Source organism: Mustela nivalis (assembly GCF_964662115.1).
Source record: "Mustela nivalis genome assembly, chromosome: 6".
Classification (NCBI taxonomy): Eukaryota; Metazoa; Chordata; class Mammalia; order Carnivora; family Mustelidae; genus Mustela; species Mustela nivalis.
Genome location: NC_139025.1, coordinates 1554723 through 1569608, shown reverse-complemented (window position 1 = coordinate 1569608; position 14886 = coordinate 1554723). Strand labels below are relative to the sequence as shown.

General features: G+C 50.8%; 1 long non-coding RNA gene and 1 gene segment (V, D, J or C); one reads left to right on the top strand and one right to left on the bottom strand.

Annotated features, from left to right (window-relative positions):
* The window catches only part of LOC309867983 (immunoglobulin alpha-2 heavy chain-like), a 601568-nt gene that overhangs the window by 40248 nt on the left and 546434 nt on the right, over positions 1-14886 (bottom strand).
* LOC309868011 lies at positions 1631-12936 on the top strand. Its single transcript, XR_014313455.1, has 2 exons — positions 1631-3389; positions 3655-12936. It is a non-coding gene; the product is annotated as an uncharacterized lncRNA (long non-coding RNA).

The following is a 14886-nucleotide window of genomic DNA, read 5'->3' as shown; positions in this document are numbered from 1 at the left end:
CGTCCGTTGGTCTCCATTTTCCCATGGGATCTGGGGCGGGCGGGCTGGCCCTCTCTGGACCCCCCACACCAGCTGCCGGTGCCCTGCGGGGCCTTCAGGCCTTCACACCACCGCTGCCTGGGGGGTGGGGTGAGCCCTTGCTGGGACCTGTGCCTCCTGTGATGCCCACGGGGCCCATGTTGGTGCCTCTGCTCCTTCCTGTCCAGGGCGGTCACAGCCCCTAGTGCCGGGACCCTCCCCGGAGCCCCTGCCCCCCCCCCCCCCCCAGGGTTCCTCACATCCTCTCGTGCTTGCACATGGCTCCTCCCTGTGGTCCCTAACTCGGTGGGGCTTCGGGGAGATCCTGTCCACTGGTCCTGGCCATCCCGACTGACCGTCCCAGCCCCTGGGCCCCGCGTTGACTTTGCGGTGCCCCAGCTCTGTCCCTGCCACGCGTCACCAATGTGTGGACCCTTCTGTCTCGTCCCCCCACACGGCAGCGTTGGGCCGGGTGTGTGTGGGGGAAGCGAGGAGACCCTTGCCCCCGTCTTACCGGTGAGAGACGATGCCGCAGGGTTTTCGCAGGTGGGACCCGGAGGGGAGCCTGTGCAGGGGTCACGGGGGGCTGCACAAGGAACGGGTCCTCGGGCCCCACGTCAGTACCTCCCAGATGGACACACACGTCTGGGGCCTGGGGAGGGGCTCTTGGCCATCAGCACATGAACCACAGTGGGCAGGTAGGACTGGGGCTCTTAGGGCCAGACTGGAGAGCCCTGGGGTCCGGCAGGGTTATTGCCCCGGGGTCTGTCACTGTGGCTGTAGCTACCGTCGTAACACAGTGGGAAGTTCCTTGTCAAAAAACCTGGCAGGTGGCGGAAGGACCCCTTCCCTGCTGCAGGCGCCTGCTGGGCCCGGCCGCACAGGTGTCCCGTGCACCTGCCCCACAGTCCCGGGCAGCTGGGGGTGTCTGGTCGTCCTCTCCTGCCCTGCCTCCCCGGGGAGGAGGGCAGGGCCCTTGCCGGGGTGGGCCGATGCCAAGGCTCCGTGGGCGGGCAGGGTGGGTGTGGGGCTGCTCCGGGTCCTCTGGGGGGACCGGGTGGGTCTGGGCTATGGGGCAGCCCTGGCGGGTCAGCCCTGCGTCCTTCGGGCACTCGCTCGCAGACCCGGGGTGTGTGCCCAGAGGTGCCAAGGGCGGCCGTGGGGGAGGGTGTGCTCTTCCGGAAACCTCCGGACTCGCCGAGTGCACCGAGGGTCCCAGGGGCCTCAGGTGGGGTCAGGATCGGACCAGACTGAGGGGAGTCCTGGCACCGGCAGGACGGTCCGGCCGGATCAGCGATGTGTCCTCGTTCGGTGTCCTCGGCTGGTGTCCCTCCTGGGCCCGGGGCAGGGCCGGGGCTGGGACCCCGGGGCGGGGTTTTCGGTGGGGTCCGTGACGCTGTGGGAGTAGTAGCCGTAACTATCATAATACACCACCGTGACACAGACCCAGCCCGAATCCTCCGTCCCTGGGGCCTCCTGCCTGTGGAGCCCGGCGGCCGGAGGCGGGGCGCGCGGATGGAGGCGGAGCCCGGGAGGCGGTGGGCGTGCCCGAGGCGGTGGGCGTGGCCGAGCCTCTAGCGGGGCGGGGCGGCCGCGGGGCTCCGGGCGGGGCTCCGGGCTGCGCGCCGGGGGGCGGCCGCGTGGGCTGCTGCGCGCCCGAGTGTCCTCAGGAGAGTGATCCAGGGGCGACCCGGGGGCAGGTGCTGAGGAGAGTGATCCAGGGAGGACCAGGGGCAGGTGCTGCGGAGACTCATTCCGGGGCGGCCCAGGCTCCGGCGCCGGCGAGTCCGAGCCAGGCGGTTCCGGCCAGTCCCGCAGCCCGCGCGGCCCAGCATAAGGACGCCGAGGCCCGGCCCAGGAGAGGCGCAGGCGCAGTGCAGACGACGTCCGCACCCGGGGAGAGCCCGCGGGGGGGCCGCGGGAGACCCGGGGCGGCAGCGGCCGCGGGAGCAGAGGCCCGGGCGCCGGTACCGTGGAACGCAGGTGCCGGGAGCTGAGGGCCGGCCGGGACGACGGTAGACCGGGGCGACCCCGCTGTGCGTGCCGAGGGCAGCGTCCCCGGTCCATGCTCCGGTGCAGGACCTTGGCGGGCAGATGCAGGGTACAGGAGGCCTTGACCCAGCGCAGTTACAGGGGAGGGTCGGCGCAGGCCCAGGACAGGCCCAGGCGAAGCTGAGGGACGTCCATGGGGCGCAGGTACAGGCGTTGTTGGTCACCGGCCAGGGGAGGCCCAAGGACAGGTGAAGGGGAGGAAGCCCAGGTACAGTCGGAGGCAAAGTCCACAGCCAGGGAGGCCCAGGGGCAGGTGCCTCAGATCCAGACCCTGAGGAGGCCCCGCTGCAGGTTGCACGGACGTGCAGGCCCAGGAGAGGTCCAGGGGCAGGTAAGGGGAGGCCCGGGCCCAGGGGAGGTTCTAGTGCAGGTGCAGGTTGTACAGTTAGGGGTGAGGCCCACCCCTGGGGAGGCCCCGAGGAGGCCCCCGAGAGGACCAGGGGAGGCCCAGGGGCAGTAAAGTGTGATTTAGAAGCCGGGAGCTGAGGTGCAGGTACCGGGGTCCAGAACCAGGGGGTCCACGTCCAGGTGAGGGCAGGTCACACCCAGGGGAGGCCCAGGCACATATTCGTGGGAGGTGCAGAGCCAGGGGAGCTCCCAGGACGGTCCGTACTCAGGGCAACGCCATGTACCCATGAAGGAGCGGACGGACCCAGGACAGGCCCAGACTCAGGAGAGGCGCCGGTCGAGGCTCAGGGGAGTCTAGACCCAGGTGAAGCCCAGGGACATCCCAGGGACATCCCAGACACAGCCCCAAGCAGGTGAGGCCTCGTATTCCTTCTGGGGAGGCCCAGGTATAGATTAGGGTCGGGAGGAGCAGGGACAGTCCGGACTTCAGGGAGCCCCGCATGCAGGTGGAGGTCGAGAGCCAGGGGAAGCCAAGGTACACAGGGACGGTTGGTCCAGACCCCGCTGAGGCCCAGGGACAGCGCAGGGGAGGCCCAGGTACTCCTTCAGGGGAAGCCCAGCCCTCAGGAGGCCCAGGGGAGGTAAGGGGAGGCCCAGGTGCAGATGTGGTCCTGGGACAGGACACCAAGGACCAGACTCAGGGAGGCCCGCGTATAGGTGGAGGGGAGGTCCAGACCCCGGGGAGACCCAGCCGCAGGTCCAGCAGTTGTCCAGACTCCGTGGAACCCCAGGCGCAGGGGAAGGGGAGTTCCAGGCCCTGGGAAGGCTCAGGGAAACCCAAGAATGGGTGAGGCCCAGATAGGCTTTAGGGGAGGTCCAGACCTAAGGGATGCCGCGTTACAGGTAAAGGAGTGGTCCAGTCTCGGGGGAGAACCAAGAACAGGGGCAGGGGAGGCCCAGGCAGAGGGGAGGTGCAGGGGAGGCCCAGGTGCAGGTGCAGAGGAGGTCTAGACCAAGGGAGGTCCAGGGAAAATGCAGTCCCAGGAGAGGCCCAGGCAGAGTGGAGACCCAGCGGGGAACAAGGTAGAGGTGTAGGGAGGGTCTATACCCGGTGGAGGCCCAGGTGCAGATGCAGCGGAGGCCCAGACTTAGGGGAGGCCCAGAGAAGTCCCAGGTACAGATGAAGGGGAGGTCCAGGCCCAGAAGAGGGCCAGGGGAGTCCCAGGTTCAGCTGAGGGGAAGGTCTAGGCAAAGCCCAGGGGAGGCTCACGTGTAGGTGAGCACTGGGCAGAGGGACATTGTTAGTCTAGACTTAAAGGATGCACAGTTACAGGTGCAAGAGAGGTCCAGGTCCAGGTGCAGTTCTCAGCAGAACTTCCAGGCATAGGGGAGACCCAGGGGAGACCCAGGTACAGGTGAGCCCTCGGCATAACTGACACGGTCATCCAGACTTAGGGGAGGCCCAAATACAGGTTCAATTGAGGCCCAGATGTAGGTGATGTGGTCGTCCAGACCCAGGGATAATGAGGTATAGGTAAAGGGGAAGCCATGACTCAGTGGAGGTCCAAGGGACATTTAGACAGAGGGCAGGCACAAGTCCAATTGAAGGGAAGGTCCATTTCAGGAGAAGACCAGGTACATGTGAGTAGGAGGCCCAGGGGAGGTGAGGTCCAGGTATAGGTACAGGGGAGGCCCAGAAGTGCATGAGGCCCAGGTACAGATGCGGTGGTACTCCAGGTACAGGTGCAGGAGAGGTCCAGACTCATGGGAGGGTCAAGGGATGTCCAGGTAAAGGTGCAGGGGAGTCCAGACCCAGGTGAGGCCCAGGGATAGCCCAGGTATAGCCCAAAGCAGGTGAGACCCAGATACTCTTTCAGGGGAGGCCCAGGCCACAGGAGGCCCAGAGGAGTCTTAGGTACAGATGAAGGCCAGGTATTGGTAGTCCAGACTCAGGAAGGCCCAGGTTCAGGTGCAGGGGAGGTCTAGGCCAAGGGGCGGTCTATGGGAAAGTACAGTCCCAGGAGAGGCCAAGGTGCACCTAAAGAAGAGGTCCAGACCCAGGGGAGACCTAGGTTAAGGTGTAGGGAGGGTTTATACCCAGTGGAGGGACACAGGTGTAGGTGAAGGTGAGGCCCAGGCAGAGGGGAAGACCAGGGGAGGCCCAGACACAGGTGATGTGTATTCCAGGAAAAGGGTAGGCCCTGGCCCAGGTGCACGTGAGGCCCAGGTATAAGTACACAGGGGTTCGCATGGGGGGGGGTGCTGAGAGGAGGCCAGGTGAGGCCAAAGATCAGTTGAGGCCAATGTGCAGGTGCAGGTGCAGCCCAGGCCCAGGGATAGCCCAGTTTCAGATTATGCTCAGGTGCAGAAGAAGTGGTATTCCAGACCCGAGGAGGCCCAGGAAAGGTGAGAGGAGGTCCTGACAAAGGAATGGTCCAGGGGAAGCCCACGAACAGGTGAGGTCTACGTAAAGGATCAGAGGATGTCCTGACCTAAGGGATGCCCAGTTACAGGTGAAGGAGAGGTTCAGCCTCAGGGGAGGTCCGAGTGCAGGTGCAGGGGAGGCCCAGGCAGAGGGGAGGCCCGGGGAGCCCCAGGAGCAGGTGAGGCCCAGGTGCCCTCCTCCACACCTGGCTGGGGTTGCTGCCAGAACTCCAGAGCCCCCGTGAGGGTGACGTTTGCTGTGGCTGCTCAGGACCCTCACCTTCTCCCGAGGCCCCCGAAGTCTTACCTCTCTGTCCTTCCAGTGGCCCCTGGGCTTAGACTCCATTGTGAATGTGGGTGATTCTGAGTGGGTTTAAATGCTTTCCTCTGGACACTCGTTGTCTCTCATCCCTTCTCTTGACCACCAGAACTTCTAGAGAGGGCTGCCCAGGGCCTGGCCAACATTGGCGTCTATTTGTCTCAAGTTCCCCATGGGATTCTGGAGCTGGAGGGCTGGCCCTCTGTTGGACCCCCCACACCAACTGCCCATATCCTGTGGGGTTCAGGCTTTGACATCACTGCTATCTGGCGGATGGGGAGGGCCTCTCTGAGTCTTGTCCCTCCTGTGGTGCTCATCTTCTCTGCCCAAGGGGCCCATGTTGCTGCCTTTGCTCCTTCATCTTCTGGGGGGTGTTGGCTCCCTCTGGGTCCCTGACCCTCTGACCCTCCCCTGAGTTCAGTCCCAGAGCTTGGTGGGGCTCCCAGCACCACGAATAGTCAGTGTTGAAAAGGTATTTCCACTGGGGTTTTTTTTTTTTTTAAAGATTTTATTTATTTATTTGACAGAGAGATCACAAGTAGGCAGAGAGGCAGGCAGAGAGAGAGAGAGGAGGAAGCAGGCTCCCTGCTGAGCAGAGAGCCCGATGCGGGACTCGATCCCAGGACCCCGAGATCATGACCTGAGCCAAAGGCAGCGGCTTAACCCACTGAGCCACCCAGGCACCCTCCACTGGGTTTTAAGGTCTCATTCCAAAGGCCGTGGCTGCCCATGGCAGCAATTCCAAGTGAGGAAGTAAACAAGGAAAAGCCTGAGTTCTCCCTGCGTCCAGCCTCCTGGGCTGGACCCCTACTATGAGCTTGTTGGATTCTCAGGATGTGTGTTCCAGAGATGCTCTTCCTGTGGACCCCATCTGGCCCCGAGGTTGGGTCCTGCATTGCTGCCTTGTGTGGCATTGCCCAGAGGGAGGACCCTGTAGAACCTCCCTCCACAGAGGGGGCAGCACCTCCCTGGCTAAGCCCCCAGTCTCTGAGAGCAGACCTTGACGAGCCCTGGGAGGAGTGGTGCTGCATCGGGTTCCTTTTGGCCTCCCCTGAGCTCCTGACCATCTCAGAGGAGGGCTCTGTACACACAGCACTTCTCATTGGTCCCATTCATCCCTTGAAGGACATCTCAGCTCCTTCTACAGTTTGGCTATTGTGGACATTGCTGTATGACATTGGGGCTCACATATCCCTTCTTTTCACTGCATCTGTATCTTTGGGATAGATAAGACCATAGTCTTCGTGAACCAACAGATGTTAAATTAGGTGTACATTAAAACTACATCAAAACCTCAGTACTGCATAATAATACACATTTATTTCATTCACATGACTTGGCTGGGTGTTCTGTTGACCTGGGATGGACTTACCCACATAACTGTAGGTCCCTGGGGAGCCACTTGTCTTTGGGATAAATACCCAGTAGTGCAATTGCTGGGTTGCAGGACAGTTCTATTTTTAATGTCTTGAGGAACCTCCATAATGTTGTTGAGAGTTCCTCTTCCTAGTTATACTGTTGAGGGATGGTTGAGTGAATGAACAGATTTTACAATACCAACCACAACCCAAGTACAATGCACCCTAGAAAAAAATCTGAAGTGGTTATTATGCCTCCATCAGAAAGTATGAAAACCCAACTTTTGTGTCAACATGGACGGGACTGGAAGAGATTATGCTGAGTGAAATAAGTCAAGCAGAGAAAGTCAATTATCATATGGTTTCACTTATTTGTGGAGCATAAGAAATAACACGAGGACGTGGGGAGCTGGAGAGAAGGGAGTTGAGGGAAATTGGAGGGGGAGACGAACCATGAGAGACTACCGACTCTGAAAAACAGAGTTTTGAAGGGGTGGGAGGTGGGAGGTTGGGTGAGCCTGGTGGTGGGTGTTAAGGAGGGCATGTATTGTATGGAGCGCTGGGTGTGGTGCATAAACAATGAATTCTGGTACACTGAAAAGAAATTTAAAAAAAAAAAAAACCTAAAAAAATATCTGAAGTGGTTAGAAGCTACCACAGAAAAGCAAACAAAGCCAGAATGGAACAAAACAGTATAAAGGGGGGAGGTAAGACAGACTATAATCTCACAGAGTGGACAAAGCAGGGTGATCCACTTATTCCTGATTGAATTTTGGTGTGTGTGTGTTAGAAGACACTATATCCCAAAATTGCAAAGGAATCAAAACTCAAATGTAAAAATAAAATCGAATAGAGAGAAAAAAGGACTAGAATGAGGGGTAAATGTATAAAGGTAGACATGAAAAAAAAGATAAAAAGCAAATTTAAAAACACAAATTGGTAAAATAAGAATCTAGTTGAAGTGGGAGAAAGGTAAAAAAGGAAAAAGAAATGGAACATTTCAGACTGAAGGATCAATAAGTCAGGAGGAAACACTCTGAGCTCAATATATTATCTTCCCCTGGCTTTGAAGTTTTACAGTCTTGGGGGATCCACGAGCTTGTCATTCACCTGTTATTTTTTTTTTTAAAGATTTTATTTATTTATTTGACAGAGAGAGATCACAAGTAGGCAGAGAGAGAGAGGAGGAAGCAGGCTCCCTGCTGAGCAGAGAGCCCGATGCGGGACTCGATCCCAGGACCCTGAGATCACGACCTGAGCAGAAGGCAGCAGCTTAACCCACTGAGCCACCCAGGCGTCCTCATTCACCTGTTCTTAAGCATTGCCTCACCCTTGTCAGGAGGATGGGTTCAATGTGAGCTGCTTGTGTGGTTTTTGGTTCCTGGTAGCTTTCCCTGCCTCTCCAGAGGGTCAGAGCAAAGACAGCCATGTCTTTGGTATCTGGCCCAAAGCTGTGAGACCACAGTTCCTCCTCTTCAATAAACCTCTGCATCAAACCATCTCCACTTCTGTGTACACCAAACTCTGAAGACTCCCAATGTTTGTGTCCACTGCAGTTCTCCCCCAGGGAGTCCCAGGGAACTGCAAGCATATCTGTACTTTGTGTCTTTGCAGCGGTGAGTGGTTGTGGGCTAGCATGTGCACCCTACTACTCTGCCACTCCCTGCTCAGAGCAGAATGCTGCCCCATTGTCCTTTCCAGGGTGGCTGCCACCCTGAGAGCTGTTGCCCAGTCATGGGGCAGCCTTTTTGTCCCTGCCAGGGGATGGCAAATGGCTTCCATGTTCCAGTCCTTTTCAGGGTGCTCAGGCATAAAGAGATCACCTGACTGGCCTGTTCACAGTGTATTGTGACCAGAGCTGGGAGTCCCTTCTGGGCTGGCTGACTGTAACCAGTTTCCCTGCTCCACTGATTGGGCACTCTTCGGTCCAGGCATCCCCAATCTTTCAGTGTCCCCTAGGATCCAGAGACCACAATGATCCACCTAGAATTCTGCCCTTTTCACCCCTTGAGCCCCTTTAGAAAGGGATGTTTCTCATTGGAGCAGATTTCTAAGGGTTCTGATTTTGCACTCCTGTGTTATATCACTTCCCAGTAGCCAAAGTTTAGATGCTCCCTCCCCCCTCCATTTATCTTCCAATATTTCCTATAGATTCATGACTCCACACCTCCTCACTTGCAAAAAACAGTCATTTTTCTGCTTGTGAAGTTCTAGATATATTTCCATTTTTTGGGTATAATATGTGATTTATTTTTCATTAACATATAATGTATTATTAGCCCCAGGGGTACAGGTCTGTGAATCGCCAGGTTTACACACTTCACCACACTCACCATAGCACATACCCTCCCCAATGTCCATAACCCAACCACCTTCTCCCTCCCCCCTCCCCCAGCAACCCTCAGTTTGTTTTGTGAGATTGAGTCTCATATGGTTTGTCTCCCTCCCGATTCCATCTTATTTTATTTTTTCCTTCCCTACTCCCCAAACCCCCCACATTGCCTCTCAAATTCTTCAGATCATGGAGATCCAGATATATTTTCTTACATCTCAGGCTGAATTCATGGGTGTTCAGAATGGTGTGATAGATATCCAGCTAAATTCAAGGGACCAGATGAAATGAGGTCCCCTACTCTTCTGTCATTTTGCTTCCCCCTTTTCCTTTTATTTCTTTCTTTCCTCCTTTCTTTTCTGGACACAATGACTAGAAGGAGAAATTCATAGCAAAAGAAAGAACCAGAGGTAGTACTCTCTGTCATGATTTTGTCAATACAGATATAAGTAAGATGTTGGAACTAAAATTCAAAATAACGATTTAAAAGATACTAGGTGAGTTTAAAAAAAAACACAGAGGATACTAGAGAATCTCTTACTGCAGAAATAAAAGAACTAAAATCTCATCAGGGCAAAATTAAAAATTCTATTACTGTTATGCGGTCATAAATGGAGGCTTTAACAGCTAGGATAAATGAGCAAGAAAAGAGAGTCAGTGATATAGAAGACAAAATGATGGAAAGTAAGGAAGCTGAGAAAAAGACAAAAACAACAACTACTGGATCATGAGGGGAGACGTCAAGAAATCAGTGATACCATAAAGTATAATAACATTTGAATAATAGGGGTCCAAGGAGATGAGGGAGGAAGGAGATGGGCAGAAGGTTTATTTGAACAAATTATACCTGAGAACTTCCGTAATCTGGTGTAGGAAATCCCCTTCAATATCAATAAAAATAGGTCAACAACCAAACCTATAATAGTGAAGATTGCAAACTTCAGAGATAAAGATAAAATCCTAAAAGCAGCTGGAATAAGAGACATAGACATATAAGGTTGGCAGCAGACCTATCCACAGGGACCAGGCAGGCCAGAAAGGCCTGCCATGATATATTCAATATGCTAAATGGGATAAATATGTGGCCAGAATACTTGATGCAACAAGGATGTCATTCAAAATAGGAGAGATAAATAACTTCCAGAACAAACAAAGACTAAAAGAATTTGTGATCACTAAATCAGCCCTACAAGACTTTACAGGTAACCAAAATGACATTAAGTTAATCTCTTTCAACTAACCTGAAAGCAAATGAACTAAATGCTCCAATAAAAAGGCACAGGATATAAGACTGTAATAAAAAACAAGACCCTTTGTATTCTGTCTATAAGAAACTCATTTTACTTATTTATTTTTGTCTTTCTTTTTAAAATTTATTATTATTTTTATTAACATATAATGTATTATTAGCCCCAGGGGTACAGGTCTGTGAATCACCAGGAAAAAACTCATTTTAGACCCAAAGACACCTCCAGATTAAAACTGAGGGGGTAGAGAAGAGTTTATCATGTCAATGGAGTTCAAAGGAAAGCTGGAGTAGCAATCCTCATGTCAAAGAAGTTGGAGTTTGAACCAAAGACTGTAGTAAGAGAGGAAGTGGGATGCTATATCTTACTTAAAGAGTCTACCAAACAATAAGATCTAGTACTTATAACTATTCATGCTCCTAATCTGGGAGAGGCCTTTTACATCAACCAATTAATAATCAAAGTAAAGAAACATGTAGATAATACAATAATACTAGGGGACTTCAACACCTCACTCACAGCAATGGCCAGATCATTAGAACAGAAAATCAACAAGGAAACAAGGACTTTGAATGACACACTGGAACAGATGGACATCACAGATATATAAAGAACATTCCATCCCAAAGCAACAGAATACACATTCTTCAAAACTGCACATGGAACATTCTCCAGAATAGATCACAAACTGTGTGATAAATCAGGTCTCAAAGGATAACAGAAGATTAGGATTATACCCTGCATATTTTCAGACAACAATGCTTTGAAACTGGAACTCAAGGTCAAGAAGAAATTTGGAAGGAACTCAAGCACTTGGAGGTTGAAGAGCACTCTGTTAAAGAATGAATGGACCACTGGGTTGCAAACAAGTAATCATGGGACACTACATCAAAAACTAATGATGTATTCTATGGTGACTAACGTAACATAAAAAAAAAAAAGGGAGAAAATAAAATAAAATAAAATAAGATACATGAATGAATGGGTTGACTAGGAAGTTAAAGAAAATTAAAAAAAAATTCATGGAAACTAGTGAAAATGAAAACGCAACTTTTCAAAACCTTTGGGAGGCAGCAAAGGCAGACTTAAGAGGGAAATATAAAGCAATTAAAACATTTCCTAAGAAACAAGCAAAATCCCAAATACACAAGTTAACATTACAACTAAAGGACCTGGAGAAAGAACAGCAAATGAAGCCTAACAAAGCAGGAGAAGAGAAATAATAATGATTACAGCAGAAATCAATGAAACAGAAACCAGAAGAACAGTAGAAAAGATCAATTAAATCAGAAGCTGGTTCATTGAAAGAATGAATAACCTCTGGCCAGACTTATTCAAAAGAAAAGAGAAATAACCCAAATAAATAATATCATGAATGAAAAAGGAGAGATCACAACCAACCAAAGAAATACAAACAATTATAAGAACTTATTTTGAGTGATTATATGCCAACAATTTAGGCAATCTGGATGAAATGGATGCATTCCTAGAAACGTATAAACTACCAAAAATGAAGCATGAAGAAACAGAAAATCTGAACAAACCAATAACCAGCAAAGAAATTGAAGAAGTAATAAAAAATGCCCCTTTCCTGCAAAAAAGATCTGAGGACCAATGGCTACCCAAGGGAATTCTACCAAACTTTTAAAGAAGAAATAATACCTATTCTCCTGAAGCCATTTCAAAAAATAGAAACAGAAGGGTGTGAGTCATATCCTCTGTCATTGAATGACATGATTCACACACTTGAAATAATAATTATATGAGAAGAGAGAACTTTATAAAACTGATGAATAAGTGGGAAAAACCACTTATTTTAAAGCACAGGTTGAATACAAGTGGCTAACAGACACATGAAAAAATGTTCATCATCACTAGCCATTAGGGAGATTAAAATCAAATCCGTATTGAGATATCACCTTAAACCAGTTAGAATGGCCGAAATTAACAAGACAGGAAACAACATGTGTCGGAGAGGATGTGGAGAAAGGGGAGCCCTCTTACACTGTTGGTGGGAATGCAAGTTGGTGCAGCCTCTTTGGAAAACAATGTGGAGGTTCCTTAAGAAATTAAAAATAGAGCTCCCCTATTACCCTGCAATTGCTCTAGTGTGTATTTACCCAAAAGATACAGATGTAGTGAACAGAAGGGCCATCTGTACCCCAATGTTCATAGCAACAATGGTCACAGTTGCCAAGCTGTGGAAAGAGCAAAGATGTCCTTCAACAGAGGGATGGATAAGGAAGATGTGGTCCATATATACAATGGAATAGTATGCCTCCATCAGAAAGGATGAATACATGTTTATAAAAAATAAAAAATTAAAAAAAAAAAAAGAAAGGATGAATACCCAACTTTTGTATCAACATGGACGGGACTGGAAGAGATTATGCTGAGTGAAATAAGTCAAGCAGAGAGAGTCAATTATCACATGGTTTCACTTATTTGTGGAGCATAAGGAATAACATGGAGGACATTGGGAGATGGAGAGGCAAAGGGAGTTGGTGGGAATTGGAGCGGGAGATGAACCATGAGAGACTGTGGACTCTGAGGAACTAACAGGGTATCAGAGGGGAGGATAGTGAGGGGATGGGTTAGTCCAGTGATGTGTATTAAGGAGGGCATGCATTACATGGAGCTCTGGGGGTTATATGCAAACAATGAATCATGAAACACTACATCAAAAACTAAAGAGAGTTTTGAAGGGGTGGGATTTGGGTGAGGCTGGTAGTGGGTATTGTGTAGGGCATGTATTGCATGGAGCACTGGGTGTGGTACATAAACAATGAATTCTGGAACACTGAAAAGAAATAAAAAAAAACCTAGGAAAAAAATAAACATTAAGTCAAAAAAAAAAAAAACCCAAACCCAAACCCAAAACAAAGAAACCTAATGATATTCTGTATGGTGACTAACATAATAATAAAAAACAAAAAACAAAAAACAAAACAAAAACTAACGATGTGGGCACCTGGGTGGCTCAGTCAATTCAGTGGCTGCTTTTGGCTTAAGTCATGATCCTGGAGTCCTGAAATCAAGCCCTCATATGGGGCTCATTGTTCAGTGGTGAGTCGCTTCTCCCTCTCCCTCTGACCCCCTCCCTGCTTGTGCTTGCTCCCTCTGTGTCTCAAATAAATAAATACCTAATTACAAAAAACCCCTAATGATAAACTATATGTTGACTAACTGCACATAATAAGACAAAAAAAAAAAAGGTGTTCTTTTATGCAAACCTTTTTACCTGTGTTTTAATTTCAGTATATTTGGACTCTTCAAACCTTCCCCTAAAAGACTGGGGTCCCCATGAGAATATGATTCATTGTCCCAAACTTCTGGGGAAGAAGTATGATGAAGGCAGGGGAATCCATGTACTTCATATCTCCTTAGCCCATCACCACAGCTGCCCCTGCCTCAGGGTTTCTGGCACAACCAAGATATGGGTTCTCACACAGTGTGTCTCCCACAGTGAAACATGGCCATGTCCTCCGACCTCAGACTGCTCAGCTCCATGTAGGCTGTGCTAGCAGATGCGTCTGCCATCAGGGTGACTCTGCCATGGAATGTCATGCATAACTTGTGGCACCATCTTCATGGTCAATGAACCCACTCCATTCAAGCCTTTGTCCAGGGGCCTGTCACATGCCGTGCATATAGTAGTCAATGACTATGTATCCAGATGCCTATGGCAGACCTTCCTGGATGCTTCAGCTTCCTCACCTCAGCCCCAGACTGCATCAGCTGCACCAGGGAGTACACGCCTTTGGAGAGGGAACAGGTGGGGATGAAGTCATTCTTGACTGGCCTTTGACCCCTCCTCAGCCCAGAGACTGAGAGTCCCTTACTTGTAGCCAGTGCCATCAAGATGAGGATTCTCCAGCTCCAGGTCATGGTGAGGGGCTGTGCTCTCAGAGCTACTGTAGTGGAGAGGTGCCATTGTTGGGCAATGCTCTCAGGCCACAGGCATCCTCATATCTAACCTTGCGTACCTCAGATCATTTGCATATTCATGAGGCAGCGTATCCCATACTCAAAACCAGACCCATCAAGATAAAGAGCAGATAGACATCATAGGGACCATGGTCAGTAGGATGTTGAGAGCCCAAGTCATAATCTTTGTTTGAGGTCATGTATACCCTGCCAGCTCCCTGAACTGTGTGCTGAACTTCTCTCACTAAGGGAAAAGAACCCACAGGAAATTATCCTCATTTTGGAACCAACTTTGAATGACAGAGAGACCGTCTGAACCTGTTCTTGGCTCTAAAACCTGGATGTTTTATACCTGGATCAGTGTGTCTCCAAAATGCTGCATCCAATGAGCAAATAATGCATTCAGTCCTCCATCTCTTTACAGTTAAGATATCTAAAAGCCCTGGAATATCATCCTTTTCAAATGTGCTCTTCATTGCTTGGAGTTTGGTAAATGTTCCTGATAGAACAGGATATTTACACACCCTTTAGCATTGCTTGTCCTACCCATATTTAAATTATTTTCTGGAAAAGGAGACCCCAGTTTCTGAGAGGAAAGACTTCCCCAGACCCCTGTGCACCTGCTCCTGGGGCAGCAGCCCTCTGCTGTGGGGTCCTGAGTATTCCCAGCAGCTGACACCACAGCCCTGAAAGCAGGACCCTGTCTGAGCTCACAGGGTATTTACTGCAGTGTCTCTACTCCAGGATTACAGGGGAAGGGAAGCAGAATATGCTACCCCACGTGTGCCCTTGGATTAAATGTACTTGAGAAATAACCTGTACAGAGACACGCTGATCTCCTCTGTCCCCCTGAAAGCTGGA